This window comes from Miniopterus natalensis, chromosome 1 (genome assembly GCF_054644295.1).
Source record: "Miniopterus natalensis isolate mMinNat1 chromosome 1, mMinNat1.hap1, whole genome shotgun sequence".
Lineage (NCBI taxonomy): Eukaryota > Metazoa > Chordata > Mammalia > Chiroptera > Miniopteridae > Miniopterus > Miniopterus natalensis.
This window is the reverse complement of record NC_142081.1, coordinates 167,732,854-167,756,896: the sequence shown is the minus strand read 5'-3', so window position 1 is coordinate 167,756,896 and position 24,043 is coordinate 167,732,854. Positions and strand designations below refer to the sequence as shown.

Here is a 24,043-nt window from a genome sequence, read left to right as displayed (position 1 = left end):
GAGGCAAAACCATTTACTTCATTTAAGTTCAGGCATCTAGTGTCAGAGTTAGAATTTGTAAATAAGTAGCCTGGCTCCAGGACCAGGCTTTATGGATTATTTACTATTATTGCATATATATTTCATAATTTATATGTATAATTAGTGATAACTGAGGGAGTGGTCAAAGCACTCAATAAATAGTAGATCCTGTCTTCTAGGGGTTTATCATGTAGTGGATGATTACAAGACATGTGAAATATTGACTGTATAAGGCAACATTATGTTTGCCTGGCACAAAAACCTATTGGGCATCTCCAGTGCTTTCAGTTTTTGTTGTTTTTTCCTTGAAAATAAACAATGAAGCTTATATTTTTTGAATATTTATTTACACAACTGTTTCCTCCACAAGCTTCTTAGAAAGCAGGGATCTCGTGTTATTTTTGTATCACACATACAATAGTGCAGTGTCTAGATCCCAGCAGGTTTTGAATAAATGTTGTAGAATGAATGAACAAATAAATAGAGCCATTAACATAAATGAGGAATTGGAGGAGAACATTCAAGATGTGGGACACCATAAGTACACAGGTTGGAGTTAGAGATGAGTACAGGGCATTTGAGAGATCGCCAAAATTCAATAAGAGTAATAGTTACTGTAATGTGTGGTTTGCGGTGTTCTTTTCAACAGTAACCATATCTAAATATCATCACCAGATTTTGAACAGCTATGTTGCGCATGATATTGTAATAGATGTAATAAAGAAAAATTCTGCTCTGATGTTGTTAAAACTGTTGTAGCAATTATGACAAACATTACGTTAGCCTTAGATTGAATTTCTAAAGGGAACATTAAACAGTAGGATATTCTCTAAATGACCCCCACAAAAAATGCTTATCTGGTAAAGGGAATGGAAGATGAGATGGGTATTGTAGACTAATATCATTATGCCCAAGCCATAAAACAATGGTAATGGCATTATTAGTATCATGCAGAGGCTTCTGCGTAGGCATCGCCCTAACCAGAGTTGTTTGCGCTGAACAGTCAAATGAAATAAAGGGGAAACTGTTACTATTGAGTTTACTTGACTTTGGATATCACAACATCAAAACAAAATCAAAAGGTTTAAGACAATCTGCCACTCAGAAGTTTAACAGACTTCTTGAAAATGTAACATGTATATATTTTTTTAGCTCTACAGAGACTGCTGAAGGGACCAGTATTTTGGGAAAGGCATAGAGGAGACTCTCAGCAAACACAGACTGCTTGATGTTCAAGATCAGTAGAGCTTAACTATCTGGACAAGAGTGACATCACCCACGTTGGAGGCAAGGGGAGCGCGTCTCCCTGCTGTAGGCTGTCTGGTGGTTCAGGTGGAGTTCGCAGTGGTGCCCTCGCATGTCAGGAACTCTCAGCTTTAGGATCAGCAGAAGTTTGGAGGGGATGTTTTATGGCAGCGAATTTGAGGTTGCTTCTTCTGCAAAACTAAAGGCAATTCTTGGAAGTCCTCAAGCTCTACAGCACCATAGTTTCCTGCCTAAAGTGCATAGAATTTGTAGAACACCAGTTATATCCTTAGACGCTGCAAATATTAACCGAGTAACCAGTTTCCTTATCTCTTCTTTCTTATTCTCTCTCAAATAACTGGAAAAAAGGAGTGTTTCTATTTTGTGTAGTTAGAATTCTGTAGAATGCCTGCAAGGTTTTCAACATACTGATGAATGCATATTAATGAGAATAATGATGAAAGAGGAAAGATGATATTTATAGGGCTTAGAAAAGCTATTATCTTAATTCTGTTGTGAAGCTCATTCACTTTCTCAACAAATTGGACGACTTATTAGATAACGGATTTGAATTAAGGCTTACAATTTACAGTTTGATGATATGCTAGCTACTTTTCCTGAAAATAGGGCAGCTGTTTTAGGGGGAAAATAAAGACCTTTTTTTTTTTAAGAAATAATGGTGCTTAGTTACTTTATTTTAAAACAACTCTTCTTCCAATATGTCACTAAAGATGCTGCAAAGGTTCTAGATTTCTATAAGGCCACACTTTCATGGGACATTTAAGAGGCAATCATTCGGCCTCTTTACCGTCAGCCACAGAAACATCAATGTCTTTTGACACATTGTAAATGTACAAGTGGAATGCAGCCTGGCACTGAGTTTTCCTGGTGCATCTGCATCACTTTTCCCAGGGAAAATAACAGGATGTCGCCTTGTAATTTTTTACTACTGTATCATAAAATATAGCCATAATAAATAGCATCTAAGCAAATCAAGCAGATTTGGACTGAATCCATTTAGCCTTCACCACTTGGTAGACTCAGGCTTTTAAGTAGTTGTGTATCCTAAATTGGCTTAATTTGATCAAGTTGCATTTGACTCAGCCTGAGGTGAAGCAGAGAAAGATTTTATTTTTATTAGGTATTTTATATTTAGGGCATATTTTTAGTGCATATACCTTCATATTCCATTGTGCTATTAACACAGTTTGTCCAGATTATAATCTAAATTGTGTTTTAATTAAGTTAGCTGACCTCGTAAGCTATTATTGCTGTAGTTTAGTGTTACTATTGTAATTCTTATCCCCAGTGCTGTAAATTAGCTTCAGATGATGAGTACTGCACATTGTTAAGAATTTTCACAGTTGGCTGTGAGGGTCCTGGGAGCAGGGGGAATGTTTAATTCAGTTTTATAGTTCTGTTACCTAGCCCAGCTTCCGTTTTCCTGTGGCCTTTTTTTTTTTTTTTTATTGGACTGTTTATTTTTTTTCTTACTTGAAATCTAAATATGTAAATAGGTTTGCTTTTAAAATACATTTTAAAATTTTATTCATTTTAATAGAATGAAGGTTAAAGTTACAAGTTAAAATATAGAATTTAAAAGCTTTTGCCTATTAATAGTAATTCTGCCAAGCATTAGAAGAAAAACATTGATTTTGGGGGTGAAAAATATGATTTAAGCCAAGGTTGTCAAACTTCTTCTCTGCTGCTGCTCTCCCAGAATTACTTCGTCCGTCTTTGATCTTCATTTTTTACTGTAATAACATAGCATGCTGTTCTTACAGGTATATACGTACTAATCATTCAAGAAAAGAGAAATGTATCGCTATGTTTTCTAAAAGCAGGTCTTTTGATTTTAAATACTGCCTTGAAAGGATAGGACATGTAAAACCTTTCACCTAGAGTTACAGGTCAGGGGATATTTGCATATTTTATCCCATACGAATTTCAGAATTTAACTTTCCTTGTTAATGGAAAAAGTAAACAAAATAATTTTCTTATTTTAACTACAAGTATTTCCTCTATTTCTCCTGAATGCATACTGTAAAATTAATTGGTTTATTCAACAACAGTGTAAATTAATTCTGTACCAACTAAATTTAAAAAACTCAGTATTTTAATATAGGTAAGTAATTTCCCTTGTGTTATGGTATTTCACTTGTTATTCTGAAAAATACTATTTCAGTTTGATAGGCCTTACTTAAGAGTTGTGTTGATAGCTTTTAGGCAACATTCATTATTTTTAAAAGGTCTTAGAATACATAGGCTTCCCCCTGCCAAAGAAACCAATTAATTAAGGAAAAAAATCTAGCGAACATTGTTTTGAGAGAGTGATAAGTATTTCCCCTTCACGGTTATATGATATGAAAATAACTTAAAATGATATATACGTGATATATAGAAATAGCACAGATGTACTTAAAATAATGTCCACAGAAGTGATTGGTAAAATGCACACATATACACCTATCTTTTACACTTCATCAAGGCTAACTCTTAATTGTCTATAATACCAGTTTAATTTGAGCTTATAGGTTTGTAGTTAGTCTCAATTGTACCTGAGTCAAACTTCAGTTATATAGAATCTTGTTTGGGTAGGGGTTCCCTCACATAGAGAAAGATTTCTAGAAAATTGAGACACACATCCACACTCTCACAGTGGCAACACCCCAGGTGTTTGGCATTTTGAATAAAACTGTTCCCAGAGCTCTTTCGAGGTAGGTTTCGGTTTTCCTCAGAACTTTAGGTATCTGAGGCAGTTGTTACCTGTCGCTATGCTTTCTCTGCATCTCCTGAACTCTGTTTGTTAGAGCTCCATAGGAAAGTATGACTAAGTCTGGATTGAGGGCCTCTCCTTGAGTCAAGTTCATTGAGTTTTAGTACAGTGTTACTTTAAAAAACACCGTATTTCCAGATTTGGGACAGTATGTTAGATGGATCTGATTTCTGGATGCTGGAATCTCAGATAAGGGACTTAGTACTGTGGAGTATAAAACACACCATTTAAAAGATCTTGGTACTAAAGATTTTCTGCTTAAAATCACCTACCAATTGAGAAATAAAGCTTCATCCGATGAACTACAGGCAAACTAAGAATGGGACAGAAAAAAGGGGAGAAAGCAGAGTAGCAGTGCAATGAAAGTCTGATATTTGATATGTAAGCTAATCCCGTTTACTGCTCCAGCCAGATTTCTTTTTTACTGTGTAGAAGCTTTTATTTTCTTCTTTCTGCTTTTTGATCCCACTGTCGCCTGCACAGTTGGAACATCCCCAAAAGACTTTGCAGAGGTCACTCCTCAGAAGCTTTTTAAACTTTAGTTAGAATACATTTACTGGTTTTTAAATTTTTTTTTAATGACCAAAGGAATGAGGATTTTTTGGAAAAAGCTCATCTGAGATCCAGTGTCCGACTTGGCAATCTGAACTCATTTCTACCGTGGAGAACACTTCACTAGACACCAGGTTTTCTTCATCAGTACAACTTAGTTAGGATTCTGGTCTACTGGGTTTTCCTTGGGGTTGATATCACCTGACAATCCAGCCTCTTAGACATGAGAGATAAAAAATCACTTTTCTAGGACTGCAAGTCAGAAACTACCTAAGTATATAAAAATTCAGTAACTCCTTTTTTTAAAAAAAAAAAAAATGTTTTTATTGATTTCAGAGAGAAGGAGGGAGAGAGAGAGAGAAACATCCATGATGAGAGAGTCATTGATCAGCTGCCTCCTGCACGCCCCCTACTGGGGATTGAGCCCGAACCCAGGCATGTGCCCTGACCGGGAATCGAACCTCGATCTCTTGGTTCATGGGTTGATGCTCAACCACTGAGTCATGCCAGCCGGGCCAGGGGCCAGTAACTCTTTTTTAAAAAACTTCAATCATGAGTCTGTGAGTAATATGTGGTAGTATGTGTTGGCACAATAACTTAATTTTAGGCTATTTTCACTACATTTGATCATTTGAGATTAAGTTGTTTTATTTGTCTAAATTAGCCATGAAGGGAAAGTACGTATTTGTGAACAAAAAACCTGATAATTAAGGATAGGGCAATGTTTAAAGGAAAAGACCTTTTGATTCTTCAGCATTCCTGCTTCAATGCATTTTTTAAGATGCATTTTTATTTATTTAAACATTAAATAAAACATCACAAGATTTCCTACATTCATAATTCTGAGATAATTCTCATGAGTCAGAAAGTGCACTGTCTAAGGTGTTCTGGTTGATACTGTTGATTAGCACCTATGTTTCATGTTATACTCTGGTGTCAAAGGGAAGGAGATATGGAGCAATATTTCAAATTGAAGGGTAGTTTTTATGCATTATATTTCAAAATTATTTAGAGATCATTTAAATAGCAAATATCTCCAATACATTCAAATTGAATTAATTCTTATGCAATCTTTCAAGAACAAATCTATTATAAAGAACAAAGTAACTATTTTTTCTTTGTATGTCCACCTTAAACAAAAGCAGGTATGAGTTTTACGATGCATATTCAAACAGGCAATAACAATCAGTTTCACTTAGTTGAGGTATAATTTGAAAATTCCATATAATTTGTGAATTGTAGTTTCATATTTTAACAGGAATTTTGAGACCACATTTTTTTCCATCAACTTCTCTGTATTTTGAAAAATATTTACTGTTAAAAATTCACTATATTGCTACTGAAACTGAAACAGATGAATGTTGATCTGTATAATCCTCTTAATGAAACTCCTCAAATACTAAAATATTGTTACATTTTCATTACTTATAAAGACAGCTGTCCAAATCATTTTGAACTTCTGTCATAGAACATACAAATGTATGTATTTTTTAACAATTATTATTTTATAATATTAGAAATAAGGTAGATTTCAGAGTATCCTGCCAGAAAATGATTATTTAAAAGTATAGAGAGTAGATACATTTTATTATAAATGAAAGAAACTCAATATTTCCTATTATTATGTTTGGAAGCCATGACTAATATGCAAATATATTATGTATAATTATAGTGATAACAGCGATTTTTTGAGGAGGAAAAAAGATTAAATTGAATATTGCTTTTTACATTGATAACTTGAAAGTTATTTCTCAAGCAGAGTCAAAAATAACATAACCAAAAGTAGGTTTACAGTTGTGAGTATGCGAAACAGTGAGTTTATATTTGTTTTATTATTCATTAATTATTGTATTATTTTCCATACAAACAATTGTAAGCCTACTTTTGCACCACCCTGTACATTGCTGAGGAAATGATTTTCCTGGAAGCCAGCTAAGTCTTCTTGGGGTTAGAGCAGTGGGCTGTTTAAACCCTCCAGCCCAGCCATTAAACCCATCTTGCTCACACAGAATCTCCACTATGCAACGAGTCCTTTTCTAGGTATTGGTTCTGGCCATTAATAGTCACCTCTGTTGTATATTTTACCATCTTTTCCCCCATCATAAGTAGCATCTCATTTTTCTGTGTAGGGCAGAATGCTCGAACTCCTTCTGATGGCAAATGATTCACAGCAGGTCACATTTCCTCCCTCATTATGTCATAGGGCAATAGCTGCACAGATCCTTACCTAGGAACAAGCTACAGCATCTGTGAATCTGTCCTAGCCCAGACTCAAAGAAAGAGGTGTTTCTGTGTATGAGAGCTTTGGGTAGTTTTGGATACTTGGAAGAGAAGAATATCCTTGCCTTTTAGTATCTTTATCAAGATGGAAAGAGTACAGCAGAAGCAGACCTATGGAAGAACTAACCAGTCAAGTACAGTGTCTTAGCCAAATACCTGCTGGGATGAGAGTTTTCATGTTGTATATATCATGGACTTCTGATTAGTCAAGGCCTTACTATTTCTGTGGAGGCAAAAATATCTCTGTGTAACTGAATTGTAAACTAAAGGAAATAAGTAAAAGGCCTTGTCTTTGGTTTTGGTTTTAATTAATAAGTGCTTTTCTCTATGAGGGTAAGAACTTTATATATATTTCTCCAGTCCTCAATATCACACAGTGGCTGGGTATATAGTGGACACTAATTAAGGGTTCTTTCCTTCTCTTCATTTTCTCTGTCCCTCCCCTCCCCTCCCCTCCCCTCCCCTCCCCTCCCCTCCCCTCCCCTCCCCTCCCCTCCCCTCCCCTGTATTCAGGCTGGAAAACCAATTGTTAACATGATAAATTTCTTCTCTTATCTGTATTAGTTATAACATTTTGATTTTCATCTATACCAAAGGTAAAAAGTTCAGCCATTTTTAAGTAAAATGTTGGGTACTATATTGATTAAGGTTTGAGGATTATTATCTATAATTCTCTTCCCCTAATAATAAACTATGAGTTTTTCGTGTACTGTATATTATTTATGCCCTTTATAGATCTGTTGACTATTCCAAATAATGATATTTTTTCAGTGGGAGGAAGTTATGAATAATGTATTCTAATTGTTATATTAAATATGAAGATGCTAAAGGCTAGAAAAGGCAGGATTTTCATAATGTAAATGATTAGCAGGAGTGTTTTCATTTTCCTTTATTATTCCTATCCTTTTGTTTACTTTGCTATTCTTTTTTTTTTTTTTTTTTTACTTGCTTAAAGTGATGGCTTTGGTTACAGATTTGAGCACTTTCTTGTTTTCTAATATGGGCATTTTAAAGCTATAAATTTGCCTTTAAGCACTGCTTTAGTTGCATTCCACAAAGCTTGATATGTTGTTCTTTAGTTTTGATTGAGTTCAAAATATTTTCTAATTTCTCTTGTGACTTCTTTATACATGGGATATTTAGCAGTGTTTATTTAAATTTCCATACATTTAGGGATTTCCAAAAGTTATTATTTTTTATTTTAAATTTAATTACATATATTTTAGACAACTCATTTTGTTTAATTTCATTTCTTTTAAATTTATCAAGATTTGTTATTATATCTTAATAGCAAAACATTGATTTGCTTTATGACCTAAATGTCTAGCAGGGAGTGGGAGGGAAAGATGGGAGGGAGAATTCTCAGGAAGAAATTTACAGGATCTCTCAGGAAGAAATTCTACCATTGTTATTACCAAAAGTAGAGTAGTTTTTCTAGAATAAACACTTCTTAATTTATTGCATGACTAGTCAGTTTCCATGTCCTGAAACTGTAGGTTTTGGCAATTTTGTCCAGTTTTGTCATTGATTTAAAAGTGCTGCCCCAAGGCATTCTCCTTTTTACAATGGCTTACTTGTAAAACTTCACACATGGAAAATGTGGTGTATTTAGGACTGAACTGTGCACTCCCCATTTAAAATGCACCAGGAGTTTAGAGATTTGATTGTGTTCAGAGTATTGAGGCTACTTTCATGGGAGAATGAGACCTTATATTGTGTTATTATGGTATTTGGTATATAAGTGTAGACAAGTGCAGAGTGCATTCTTGGCACAGGGGATTGCATTAACAAGCCACTGTGTCCATTATAACCTGTTTGAGGACACAATCAGCAGCCCAAGCTGGCTGATGTGGACATTCTTTTTGGTGCAGTAGTGTCCAAAAAAATGTTTCCATCAGAAGAGAACATTCATCCTGTAGTGGGTCTTGAAAACAAGACTCTGTGGATAGCAATAGGGTGCTTTTGTGGGTTACTGAGCAGAAAACCATTATGAGAAAAATGAGGTCTCAGATTACCCTGCAGACATTTACCAGAATAGATTTGAGAGGGGCTAGGTTGATGTGATAAGAATACCATTGCAATGTGCTAGGTATGGGGGCCTGTGGTGAAAACATGGGGTGGCAGGAGGCCAAATGAAGATAAAAATACCTTGGAATCTCCTCTTGGCACTATCAGATGATAACCATGGTAATCTTTGAAAGTCACAGCTTTCTAATCTGTAAAATAGAAAATATTTCTTCTCTGCCCGCTTCACATGGCTGTAAGGATTATGGTATTGAAAATGAGATGAATTACAAATCTGAACACTCTCAGAGATAATGTTGTAGTACATGATGATGGCTGTCAATAAAGAATGAAAGTAGATGCTATTTGAAGATAACCGATAGACTAAATAGATAGACTGGGAAAAAATAGTTGGAAAAATGATTTGAATGGAATGAGTAAAAAGATTCATTTAATTTTTTTAAAATCTCCATCTTTACACATCTTTAAAGAAATATCACTGTAATCTTACACTAAAAACCATCTATTAAGTGACAACCAAATAATCTTTTAAAAGTATATTTGTACATGTCACTTCTGCATTTTTTAATGAAATTTTACTGAATAGTTCAGTAGGAGATGTCACATAATTTTGTGATTAATGTCATACGTAGACAATAAAATATCTTTTTATCTCAATTTCAGACTAATTTTTACTGGATTTTTTGGAATCTCATACCAGAATATGAAGGTGCATTTTTAGTAATATTCAATAGTGTTATGATATTCTGATGCTTATTTTTTGAAAAATTCTTTTAAGGAAGCTTATTTTTTGCTTTACTTATAAATATTCTCCTATCAAATATAGACAATAATAATCAGTATGCTGCTATTTGAGAATCTTGAGGGCATTCACTCCTGAACAGCTGCCTCCTGCACGCCCCCTACTGGGGATTGAGCCCACAACCCTGGCATGTGCCCTGACCAGGAAAGCAATGAGTGATTTTCCTTCCTTCCTCCCTTCCTTCCTCCCTTCTTTCCTCCCTTCCTTCCTCCCTCCCTCCCTCAATAATGAGAGTCATTGATTGGCTGCCTCCTGCATGCCCCCTGCTGGGGATTGATCCCGCAACCTGGGCATGTGTCCTGACCAGGAATCAAACTGTGATCCCCTGGATCCTAGGCCAAAGCTCAACTGCTGAGCCACACCTGACTGGGCACTAGTGACCTTTTGGTGCAGGGGACAATGTCCAACCAACTGAGCCACACCAGGGCCAGGGCAAATATAATACTTCTATTAGTGAATATTTTCCCTCTAATTTGTGTGTGTGTGTGTGTGTGTGTGTGTGTGTGTATTGGTAATAATAGTGATTCTGTAAAGGATAACTTAATTATAATTTTATGCAAATCACTATCATCATATTGAATTTCTTATCCATTTGAGGTAAGACTTGAATGTATAATGAATTGTCATTGTTTTGGCACATATAAGGTTAATTAACCTCCTGCTAATAGCATAATACTAATAGCTAATAGCATAATACTACTAATACCATAACAAATACTAAGTATCATAACTAATGCAGCTGATGTTTGTACAAAGCATTTATAACTTGCTAGAAAGTTCAAAAATTGATGACTGGTTGCAAAAACATTAGAAAACATTGAAATTCCAAAGAAAATTCTTTGAAGGACATCAGAACTTTATTTGGTGAAATGTCTGACGTGTTGATTATTAGTTTAATAATGAAAGAAATATAAAAATATTGTGGCAGTTAAAAGAAAATGAAGACCACCCCTCTTGTAAATCTACCTTTTAAGTAAACTCTTATGTATTTCTAATATGGATGAAATCTGAATTTGTTTAGATTATTACAATTACAGTCTCAGCATATGTATACATTACTATATGGAGAATTCGTATATATGTGTGTGTATGTATGATTAGGTAGTGAAATGTACTCAGGGGTTTTCCAGTTGTTGTTTCTTCCACAGCAGTCTGTCTAAGGCAAAAGTGATTAGATGCATTCTAGGATCTTAGCTTGAAGAAGCTGTTACAAGAAACCAAAAAATTTATTGGAAATCTCGGAATATGTTTTAAAAATTCATGTGTTCTTTTAATTAGGAAAATATTTAAATTTCTTACATACCAAATTCATTACCTTTTCTCAGTGAGCATTATATAGTAAATTAGACTATGGAAGAAAATGTGTCGTAGGTAAATTAAATTTTGTTTTTAAACCGTGATTTTTCTGCTATACCTTAAGTGTTGTGGGGAAAGCTACACTGGCAAACAATAAGAAATATAAAAATTTATTCAAATAGTTCTACAACTATGACCATAAAATAAGGTATTTTTTTCAGCAATAATTAAATGTCTGTTTTTTGATGTTTTTTTTTCCAGAAATGTTTAAATGTTCAGTAAATTGGAGGAAGAAAACATGGATATTTAACAACTGAAAACCACATTAAGGTAATTAGAAGATTATTGTTGCCAATCTATTTGATAGCAATTTCCAAGTGTATTTAACATATTTATATTCAAGTTAGTATATTCTTTTATGAGTATCATATTGAAAATTCATGATACTGTTTAATGAATTACTAAAATTAAATTTTATATGTTTTGGAAATCAAGTGACATTTCTTGTCAACAAATATGTAAATAATCTAGTTGGAAGTATTTTCTGCTGTGAGGAAGTATATTCCAGCTATATTAAATATAAATGAGCTACTAAAAGTAATAATCTTAATGGCTCTCTACCTCCTTGGAAAGGCAAATAGCTCTATTACCTTTTTAAAAGTCTAATATTGAATGTCTATTCATAGTTTTGTTTTTAATTGGTGCATGTATACCAACACAGTCAACCAAAGTCATTTTTGTTTAATTATTTCTATTTGTTCTCAATTACATATCTATGACCGTAAATGGAATATTAGGAAATAAAGTATATTTATTTTATAGCACCAAGCTATTTAATATAAAGGAAATTATTTTTAGAAGTAATGTTTTTATTTATCACAAATATATTTATAGAGTTCAACATAAAAGACTTTGAAGAACGTAACCTTAGGCCAGCATTCATTTGTGCATTTTCTTCAAATCATTTGAAGACAAAGCAGGCCTATATGATAATCAATCAATAATAAAGTTGGAATTTCCTTTTTTTTTGACGTTACTGAAGTTAATTCCTATCGAGTGACTTTGTATTGTCTATAATATATTATATACAGCCTAAAATTAGAAATATCAACTTTATTATTTTTCTTAATATTAAAATAATTCATTCATTTTGAATTACTGATACATTCAGTATGTATTATAAATTATTATCAATCTATTTTCAAAAGTTTTCTATTTTTCTTTTTACTTCAAGGGACTGAGTGGCTTAGACTGTAGAAATATTGCACTTGCCTTTGTAGAGACTAAATTTTCCAATCGTTATTCCTTCTTGTGATATTTCTACCTTAATTTCTTTGTCCACTGCCTTCTTGTCCACATTCATTCACTATGCAAACAACTAATAGTATTCCTATTTTCTGGAGTACATATGATTGAATGTACTTTATTTGTATTTATTAGCTTATTTATACATTAACATAAATTTTCAGTCATTGTTACTGACTTGAATATGAAATGGGCTTTTGGTACTTAGTAAAATACATACATTAAATCAACAAAAGCAGGCTGATTTAATAATTTTTAAAAATGAACCCAAGCAAGACTTAAATCTGATCTACTTGCTCTGAAGAAAATAAATGCTGGTGGGAAATGAAACTCTACGAAATAAATTATTTTATATATTTTTAAAATAGTCAATGACAAACTGGGAGGAGACAAAAAGTTGGGTTGCACTTTAGGTGGAGGCTCTTAAAACTTTCTTGGAAGCTGTGAAATTCACTGAGAGGCTGTTAGGTTAGGGAAGGTGAGGTCACGCATTCCAGGCCAATAGAGTAGGTTGGGGAAAGGCCTGAAGGAGCAAGGGATGGCCAGTGAAGAACTGCTCTTGGTAGGGTGGCTGAAGGCTTAGCCTCATGTGGGTGGACAATGTTAGGAGATGAGTCTGGAAAAGTAGGTTTGGAACAGTCATGAAATATCAGATTTGCCACAATAAAGCTTAATTCTCCATCTTAACCTCTGGAGTGCTTAATGATATGAGTAGAATGCTAATGTTATGAGTAGAAACTTTTAGAGCTCTCCTGGTGTTTATTTTCATGAGGAAAATGAGAAAGAATTAAGACCTTATAACATATAATATAATGACTGCTATAGGCCGCCAAATATGAAGTTTCTGGAGGAATCATAGGGATTTTTAGTGTTGAATTGTGTTGAATCATTGACAGGTATTTGCCTCCTTGTTTTTGTGTTTTTTTTTAATTGAAATATAATTAATATACCATAAATTCACCCTTTTAAGGTATTATAATTTAGTGTTTTTTTGTATATTCACATAGTTATATGACTATCATCACTGTCTAATCAAAAACATTTTTTGTAAAAGAAAGCTTGTACCCAGGAGCCCTCCCTTCCCCCTGCCCTCCTCTGGCAACTGATATACTTTCTGCCCCTATGGATTTAAGACATAAATGGAATCATACAATGCATAGCCCTTTGTATCTGTTCTTTCACTTAACATAATATTTTCAAATTCCACCCTTGTTGTATGAAATAGTACTTAATTTTTTTTATATCTGAATAACATTCCATTATATGGATATATCACATTTTGCTTATCCATTCATTAGTTGATGTGCTTTGGGTTTTTTTTTTTTTACATGTTTTGACCATTAGGAATAATGCTGCTATAAATATTTGTACACAAGTTTTTGTGTAGTTATATGTATTCATTTCTTTTGTATATATACCTGAGGTAGATTTGCTGGGTCATATGGTAACTATGTTTTACCTTTTGAGGAATTTCAAAACTATTTTACAAAGTGGCTGAACCATTTTACATTCCCAACAGAAATATGAGTGTTCCAGTTTCTCCATATCCTTGCCAAAAGTTACTATTGTCTGTCACTTTGATTATAGCTATCCAAATGGTTATCAAGTGGCATCTCATTGGATTTTGATGGTAATGTTTGTTTTTAAGAGTATTTTGGTGTGCTGATGTTGCATATTTGGATAAGTGCATTAATGGAGTTATTGTCAGTTTTTAACTAGACTAGTCCTCATATTTAGACAACTGATTTTATGAAGTGTTAAATAAGAATTACAAAATGAAGATTATTTTACATGCCCAAGTCTACAATTTTAAAAAAATGACAAAATTGACATTTTTCCTACTCCTATTACAGGATACTTTTCAGATTCTTTATATGACATAAACATTGATATCCTCAGATTCATTAATGAGCTAGCTATAAACTTTAAATTATCAAGAAGACCATAAAATAGGGCTTTGTCTCTTATAAGTGATTAAACTTGTTCTAAGAACATATTTTGTCTTGAGGTGTCAGTTAGTGATAGTATACAGCAGCAAAAATAGCAAGACTCTTAATAACACCTGAAACACAAATAAAATGCATACCTCTCTGGCATTTTCAGCATGTTTAAAGTCATGTTTAATTGAATCATCTACAAGTTTCCATTGAAATTTACGATAAATGTTTGGAGGCCTTATTTGAGATTCCCTGCAGGGAAGATATAACATCATTGGGGAAACCCTAGTTGTTGCTGCTGTGGTAAACTTGGCTGAAGTCATGCAAGAACAATTATATGGCAACAAATAAAAATGTATTACTTTGTCAGCAAATACCATTGGAAGATGACATGAAGAGCATTGCTTTCATCAGAAAAAAATAAATGTTAGAACTAGTTTTGTAGTATGAGACATTCACTTTACATTTGGACAAAATATATGCATTTCCAGTATGTGTCAATTTATGATATTTGCTAGATTATTTTTAAAAAATCAGGTTTATTGGTGTACAATTTGTGTATAGTAAACTCTTTCTTATTAATGGACAATTGTGTTTTCATAAACACATCAGGTTATGCAAGTTACCACTAAAATCCAGATAAAAAACATATCCGTCACTCCCAGAAGTTCTCTCATGCCCCTTTGTAGTCTAGTGAACGCCTCCCACCACTATTAGCCTTGAAAACCTCAAATTCTATTATAATAAGATATAAAAGGAAATCTGAGAGGAAGCAGAGTAAAGAGGTCAAGTTTTGATTAGGGGCGTGATTTATCCCCTGTGCTTCAACATCTTCATCTGCAATATGGGGTTCACAGAATTACCTACTACATAGCACCTGGGATTGAGTTTGGCATTTCTAAGCATTATATGTTTCTATAATAATTTCTTGAACCTGAAAGGAAAGATGTACTGGAGAAATACTGTTCACAGTAAGTGACCTCTTGGAATGTACTTAACCACAGTGTCAAACTAGTTTTCAAAATTATAAAGCCTGTTCAGAAGCATCACTCTCAAAGACTTGTGGTTAATGGTTCATTCTTCCAAATCCTTAGGCTTAAACCCTTGGAGTAGTAGTTGAAATATTTTTTCACACATATTGCACAAACATCTGTACTTTCTGCCTGACTACTTCTGAGTACCTCCTTGGCTAACCCCTTGGTCCATATGTCACAGTGCCTTCTTGCCTGGGGAATTGCAACCGTTTTGTGTGTTTTTCCCTTTGCTTGCACCACTGCTTCCGTTGGACCTCACTTAGAGACCTGTTCTACCTTCAGCCTCCTGTCCCCTCCAGCCGCCCTGGCTGCACCGCCACTTGCTCAGCACACAAAGCCACTGTACCTTAGCCCATTGTTCCCGCTGCCGTCACATTCCCCCTCGCTGTTCCCATGGCTTATTCCCTAGGCTTCAGATATTCTCCTTTCATGGCGGCCTTCCCTGAACATCCTATTTCAAACAAAAACCGCCTGGGGACACCCTCTGCCCTCTTCCTCTGCTGTATTATTCTCTAGGTCACATATGACGACATTACACTTAATTTGTTTGTTGTCTCATCCCATTAACTAATGTATTCTAAATATTTTCCCTTATAATATTTTTTAATTTCTATTTTTGTGGGGGGTTTATTGCCTTTGCTCGTGGCTTTGGATATTAGAAATCTAACTCTGGAGGTATGTGGGTGACTGTGTGACCAGAGGCAGGAGGGTTACCTGGGAATATTTGCAGCAGCTCAGGTGAGGCATAATGAAGACCTGGTTTAAGGCAACAGCACTGGGGATTGAGGGGTAGTATCGCCTTTGAGACTATTGAGAAGGAGAAGGGGCAGGCCTTTGCCACGGACTGCATTGCAGTAGTGAGAGCCGAAGTCTCAGTGGAGGGAGTCTAAGGTTTGAAACTGGCACCTGGACGGCGAGTAACTCCGTGCACTGACCTTTAGGGAATAGGGTTCTTGTGTGTGTGCGTGTGTGTGTGTGTGTGTGTACAAAATAATAATGCTTTTACAGAAGTAATAATGCTTGTTTTTTTTACAGAAATAATATCCAGAGCTAGATGTTCATTTTTATATACGTTTGAGTGATCTCTACAAATCTAATACTGTAAACTGAAGGTGTCTCACTTTTTTATTCAGTGTTTGCAGAATTTAAAAGGAAAGTTTTGGTTTGCTATGAAATTACATTTTCTAATTAATTTTAAAAATACAGGCAGAAAGTGCAGGATGTAAAACCTGGCCATGGGCAGAGTAAAAGCACATTCATTATTCAGACAGTTATCCCTGCTTATTCCGTTCTCGGAGATACAGTGGCTGTCAGAATCCGTCAGCGGTAGAGTTAGTGCCCTTCAGAATTTACATGCAGAAATGGTGACCTTTTGGAACATTTGCATGAAGATAAGCCTGGCATTGGGATGATCGCTGCCAGTCAGCTGAGCAGAGCCAACGTCATCAGCCACTGCTTAAGCCATGGGATTGATTGTGAAGCAGTGAACAGCAAATAGAGCCCATACAAAACAACAGTAATATTTTTTTTCACCAAAGCAAATAAAAACAAAAAAAAACCTTTTTTGCATAGTTTTACAACAGCTAAAGGAGTATAACCAATTCCTGAATATCCTTTGATCAGTACTTTTGGTGCTTTTCTCACTAAATGTTTCTGGTAAAAAATTTTATGTTTTAAAATGACTCAGTTCTATAGCCTAACGGTTTAACCATAAGTGTTTAATATTATATTTTATATTATAAAATTAATGTATACTCATTATAGAAAATTTAGAAAATGTTGCAAGGAGAAATTTAGAAAATGTTACTGTGATCCATTATCCCACCCCCAGAGAAAACCATGATTAATGGTTTAATGTAAATTCTTAGTTATCTTAAATACATAAATGAACATCAACATGTATTGCTTTATAATATGGGCAAGTACCTTTTTGCTAGCATCATACTACATTTTACTCTTCATAAATATTACTGAGATAGGCATATGTTTATATAAATCTTTGGTACATAAGTGATTATTTCCTGGAATAGCTTTTTATAGCAGTGGATTATTGGTTCCATGTGTATGATTTTTTTTAAAGCCTTTGATACATAAAGATAAAATTTCATTTCAGGTTTCACTTCTCCAAGCTTTACCTGTATCCTCACCTTCTTTTTAAAATCATTTTTAAATGTTATATTTTAAATGTCTGATAAAAGCTTGTCTTTTAGAAAATGTCTTAGTAAGATTAAGGCAGAAAAATCATTTTCAATTTAAAAAATCTATTTTCTTTGTTTATTATTACAAATTTAAATTTCCTTCTATAGTAGCATGTTCCTTAACCCTTACCTTGGCCATTGACCTAAACCTAAAACCTTCATATTTCATTCAGAACAGTGCTGACCAGGGAGATGTGTAGGAAGTAAAACCTCTGAGATGATTGCAGTGCTCACTGTCCATCATTTCTTACTTTTATGGGTAAACCCTGAACCAGCAGTGGCCAGGACAGAACATGTGTCCTCACCCTTGTACTGAGCCAGATCTCCTTTACCTTCAACTGTCCGTTGCCTCTAATCCTTGCCATTGGAAATATTTTACGATGCTTCAGAAAAGGCTGTTCATTTTCGCCTGAATCAGGGATGCTACATTGAATAGAGGGAGAGCTGCTCTATGCTATAAATATTTATAGATTGGGAATTTTGTGCCATAGCTAAAAGGTAAAAAGAGTTTATTATTGACAATTTTTTTGTAGGACAGAGATTTGTTCATGATTTAAAAATTTTTTTTTTTAATATGTCTTTATTGATTTTAGAGAGAAGAAGAGAGAGGGAGAGAGAGAGAAACATCAACGATGAAAGTCATTGATCGGCTGCCTCCTGCACGCCCCCTGCTGAGGATCGAGCCCGCAACCCGGGCATGTGCCCTGACCGGGAATCGAACCGCTGTCTCCTGGATTATAGGTCGACGCTCAACCGCTGAGCCACACTGTCTGGGTTGTTCATGATTTTTTTAATTGAGTGCCTACATTTAAAATTTTTTATTGAGTACATTTTTAAAATTACCCATTGTAAATGTTTGAGGAGTTTTAACATACTTATATGTCCATGTAACGTTACTGCGATCTATCTGTCTGTCTACCTGGCTGTCTACCTGTACTTATAGTTTTGTGTGTGTTTGTTTTCTATGTACAGTTCTGAGATGTAAGGCTCAAGAGGATTGTGTTTTCCTCACAAGTAGGGTACAAAGTATTTTGATCACCTAAAAATTCCCTCATGCTGCCCCTTTGTAGTTATTCCCTGCCTCTGTCCCTAACCCCTAGCAGCCACTTACCTGCTTTCATTCCTATATTTTTATCTTTTTCAGAATTTCCTATAAGTGAATCATATAGTAGGTAGCCTCTTGAGACTGGCTTCTTTCACGCATCATAATGCCTTAGAGATTCATCCTCGTTTTGGAGTGTATTTGTTCTTTATTGCTTAGCAGAATTACATTTTGTGGATGTCTCACAGTTGTTGTCCACCTTTTGAAGAATGTTTGGGTTGTTTCTAAGTTTTGGTGATAATGAAGTTCCTATAAACATTCATATTGTGTGTATGTGTGTGTGTGTGTGGGTGTATGTGTGTGTTTACAGATACATTTTTATTTCTCTAAGGTTGGATTGGGTCATATTGTAACTGTATATATTGATTTTTAAATTATTTTTATGTTTTATTTCTCGTACCAGATTGTGTTCCCATTTCTATTTTATTTCTATTTTAATTGCCATTGTTATTATATAAATTGGAGTTGTGCAAAAATTTTAAACTTCAAGGGCTGTGTAAAAGTGTGAATTTCTTTAACACTGGGCCTGACTATGGAAAGACCTGCTTTTATTGGTCTCTGAATTTAGGTAGGAAAATTACATAATTCAAGTGCAAACTGCAGTTTTTATAATTTTTCCTTTCTTGATATTCACTCTTTTTTAATGAGTGTGTCTTAATTCCTTTAGCGAATGATCCCCAAGCAACTAACCACAGAAGTTACAGCTTAACTGTTTCTGCAGTGGATTTATTTTAGCTGTTTTATTCTAACTACAGCTCATTGGCTTTTTACATAGAAAAGGTCCTCTTTGAGAACATATTTTATTATATGTTCTAACAAATGTGGCCACTTAGCATCTAAGACCCAGCAGATTAAGTTCACCACATCATAAAAAAAATAGAAATACTGAAAACTAAATATGAATCTGATATAATATATTAAGGATAGGGACCACATAACCATTAAAAGTCATAAAAAATTTAGTAAATATACCAGGCTGAATCTATTATATATCCAAGCAAAGTTGCCTGATGTATCTAAGAGGCTCTGAGTGATACATGTTTTGCAAATGTGTTTTTTATTAGTAAGAATCAAGTTACCTGCACTCTAGGTCTGGCCTTGCCGTTAACTTGCTGTGAGGCCCAGGGTGCATCCTATAATCTCTCTGGACTGTAGAATTCTCATCTGTCCAATTAGTGAGGACAGCAGTGGATTATTCATAAAGGACATTCTTGCTCTTAAAAAAAAAGTAGGATGCTGCAATTCTGTGATGATCTTGGGTCATTGAGAAGAAAAAGTTAGTGTATGTATGTGTTTAATATAATATGTTATAAAACAAGGGTATGTACAATATGTTTTTTAGAAACTTTTAAAACTATACAGGATTTTTGAAAACTGGTTTTTGTGTTTGGAAAAAATCCACTAAGTATTCCAGAAATCTTGAATATATTAGAATCATTGATTTACCTACTGTTTTTCAAAAGTCTAATAATTTAAAAAATTCTGAATGTTGTTTTATATTAAGTAAATACAAGGCTAAATATAGTTAGTATTATAGGGCTTTATTGAGAACTCTAAAACTTTTTTAGAGTTTTTAATGTCAATAAATTTTAATTAATGACTTTCCTTAATTATGAAACAGACTTCATCATAAAATCTCCATTTTTTAAAAGTAAATACACATTTTTCTAAACAATTTCAAGCTTGTATACTCACAATAAGAGGAAACTGATTAAAAACATCGCCTTTGGTTACATTAGCTTAATACAGAATAACTACTACTTCATTAAGTAACATATTTCTTTTTTTTTTTTTTTAATATATCTTTCTTGATCTCAGAGAGAGGAAAGGAGAGAGAGAAAGAGAGAGAGAAACATCAATGATGAGAGTCACTGATCGGCTGCCTCCTGCACGCCCCCGACTGGGGATCGAGCCCGCAACCCGGGCATGTGCCCTGACCTGACCGGGAATCGAACCCTGATCTCCTTTATCCTAGGTCGACGCTCAATCACTGAGCCACGCCCAGGGGGGCAACATATTTCTTTTTCTAAAATACATTTTAATTGATTTTAGAAAGAGAGGAAGGAAGGGGGGGGGAGAGAGAGAATGAGAGAGAGAGATCAACGTGAGAGAGAAACATGGATTGGCTGCCTCCCGCACACACCCGGGATCAGGGATTGAACCTGCAGCCTGGGTGTTGTGCCTTGACTAGGAATTGAACCTGCGGTCTTTTGGTGCACAGGATGACCCTCCACAAACTGAGCCACACTGGCCAGGGCAAGTAACATATTTCAAAGGCTGAGGAATGTCATCACAAATCTTCATGAAGATTAAAACACAATTTTAATTTTTAACAAAAATTATTTATTTAGTACATATTATTTTAGTGTCTAATGTACAAAGGCCTCTGCTATGTTCAGGATTGATGATTATGCTATTCTGACCTTGAGAAAACTCCAGCGTAGTTGGGGTGCAAAAACCTGCGTAACTGGCTGCATTATAGTATGTCGAGGACTCTAATAGAAGTATGAGATAAGGGAGTAATTAACTCAGAATAAAGGCCTTGGGAAAGTTTCATGGAAGTGGTTGCATAGAAGGAGGGTTTTACTAGAGAACAGAGAACGGACATGCTAAGAGAAAGGTCTTGGCAAGGCCAGAGCATTAATTACAGAATATTGAGCAATCTGTTCTGAGGGAGTATGTTTTTTCCTGAGGGATAGAGTGTCAGGTAAAGATACGAAGAAATATGAAGACACACTAAGAGACCCTTTTTATGTCATTATATGTTATAATTACGTAGATATAAATACTGTTATTTTAAAGAACAGCATCTCTTGGATGTGTGAGAGGTGCATTGCATTAAAGGTGGATAAGATGGTGAAATAAAAAGTATGAAATGGAGGCTGGAACTAAGAGCTGCCATATTCTGTGAACTGTTCAGAACACTACTGCTCCCGGCAATGCACTTTTTCATAAACCTTTGAAATATATATGTTTAGAATGTATTTGTCCTGGGAGGACTACAGTTTACTTATTTAAAACATTATAAACTTTACACTTAAATAATAGGTGTTTTTTTTTTTAATCTTTCCAATTTATCCAGTATATAAAACATACATTTTTTTCCTTGGGTCCAAAAATGTGTTTGTGGGAGAGAATTTAATTGCTTAAGAAGAAAGAAAAAGAAAGAAATTGGATTTCTTGGTTTGGCTCAGTGCTGCCTTCAATGCTCTGAGAACAATAATGCAATTAACTAAAATGTTTATCCACAAAATTTAATTCCTGGGGAGTAGCTTCTCAAATTGCCTCTTACAAGTGTAATGGAAACAAGTAATTGTTTGCTGGTTTTGTTGCCAAAAATTGTGAATGGCTAGATTTTTGTGAAACTTTGTGGTAATGCATGTATAATCATGTAATCTCTCCATTATAAATTTCAATGAAGAGACTGAATTTTGTAGACAAACATTTTTTGTTATATTGCATCTCAGTGTTCACAGCCATGAGTGAAGAAATCATTTTTATTATTAATGATTCCACAAATGAAGTATTTAATAGATTTTTATTTTCTTTTAACTTGATTTTTGATTAAATATACTAGATTAGCAACATTTTTGGATTGTCATTTGATGGATAATCTAGTGATAAGTAGTTGAAATGAAAATTCAATGTTTAATTTCAGAGTATATAAATATCCAAAGACAATCAACGTTTCTGATCATTACATCTTTATCAGTAAGCGTTGTAACAGTGATTCCCTCTGATACCACCTTTGAAAAGCATCGCTAGTAGGGAAAGAGAGCAGGAAGTTTATTAAAAACCTTTGCTATAGTTAGAGCTTCTGAAAAGCTATCCCTGGGCAAAAGGCTGTGTAGATGATTTCTGATAGCTTAGCTATGTTATTTCAGGTGCTTTTTATCTCAACTGGTGTATTTTCTTGATGCAGTTAGAACATGTTAGGTTTAATCCTATATAATGTATATAATAAAAACATGAGGGTTATTATATGTTATTAAATCCATTCAGCAAAATATCACAACTAAGTTTTCATTTAAAAATAGTCCATTGTAACCCCTTTGAAATAGATAAGAAAATGATTAGGTAGCTGAAAAGGTTTTAACCGGCAGGGCTGCAGTGAACGCCAGGGAGTATGTTGAACGTGAAGCAGTTTACAGAACAGTGACAGGGATGGGACCAGAGTTGTCCCATGTTCCGAGGGCGCTGTGCTGACCCTCAGAGGACACGGGGGGCAAGGAACTGGCCGCCTCCAGACGCCGCCCGGGAAGTGGAGACCGCGCCTGCTTTGCCATCAGTTCTGAGCTGCGCTTCCCAAGCCCGCTTTTCCCTAAGAGGGGAAGGCCGTGTGAAGCGCTGCCTCCAGGTGCCTGTCCCCCGTGCTCTTCCCCTTGCCTGCGTCTGCGTGACCGCCGGTGACAAAACGCTCTCAGCTTAGCTTTCGCAGAGAGTGAACTGTTAGCGGAGTTAGTAATGAATGAAGAACGTTAGATTCTTCCCCCCATTATGTATGTATTCGTGTTTGAAAATCTAGAATGCAAGCTCTTGTTAATCTCCAGAGAAAAGATTTTGACAGCCTTAACTGGTCTTTTCAGGCTCCTTGATGTGGTATGTTGAATTTCTTATCTTTAAGAATGATCTTTTTTCAAAGAAGAGCTTTTAAAGTTTATACTAAGGATTCTACTTTTCTGTATTTTACTCCAAAAATGGTTTGAGTGTATAGTTCTAGAAATGGAATGGGTGGGTTATAAATTGGTCAGTGGAGAGCCATAACCCTCTGCAGACTGAATAGGCAAGGAAATCTGGACTTTATAAGTAGATGCTCCGTTGAAATTTCTGGAGTGAACCAATCTTCATATTATTTTAGAAGTATTTTTATCACACCCAGCAGGCTAGCTTTTGAATGATGAAATGATAAAGTGATGTTACTTTTGATGTATCTTATTTTGCCATGAGAAAAAACATCGCTAAACAATGTTTCACTAAAAACTTTTTTCCTAAACATTTTTCAGCATCCTTTTTGATACATCCAAGAATTAAAATGAAGAAATAGTTGAATTTTTGATATTGATTTATCGAAAATATCCATGTTAGTAGACCCTTCCTTAGATATCATCGAGTGAGAATTATTAGCCACTGTAAATGTATTGACAGTAAATGTCACGACATTCCCACCTGAAGGATTTTTTTTTCACTGAAATAAGCTCTTACCTTTTGATTTATCTACTAACACTTAGAGCAGAGCAAAGAGTTTCATATTTAGAGTGTTCCTCCAGCCTTGGTTAGCAAGTTCATGATAATTCTGTCAACCTTAATCTGATTCAGTGGTGCTTCCTAAAACAGTGTCTTCTGCATCTTTCCTGGCTTTTATCCACTAACTCCATTTATGGAGCCTCTGTATGAGCACCATTCTTTTCTGATTTTGTTTTACTTTTTGACTTTCTTGGTATACTCCTGAAATATGAATTAACGTACTTAA

General features: G+C 34.7%; 1 protein-coding gene across 6 annotated transcripts in view; it reads left to right on the top strand.

The window, feature by feature from the left end:
• Positions 1–24,043, top strand: part of ADGRL3 (adhesion G protein-coupled receptor L3) — a 697,726-nt gene that overhangs the window by 151,083 nt on the left and 522,600 nt on the right. For all 6 annotated transcript variants that reach the window (XM_087827196.1, XM_087827189.1, XM_087827185.1 and 3 more), the window contains exon 2: positions 11,259–11,327. The gene's annotated coding sequence lies outside the window, so the exon portion shown is untranslated. The remainder of the gene's footprint in view (positions 1–11,258; positions 11,328–24,043) is intronic.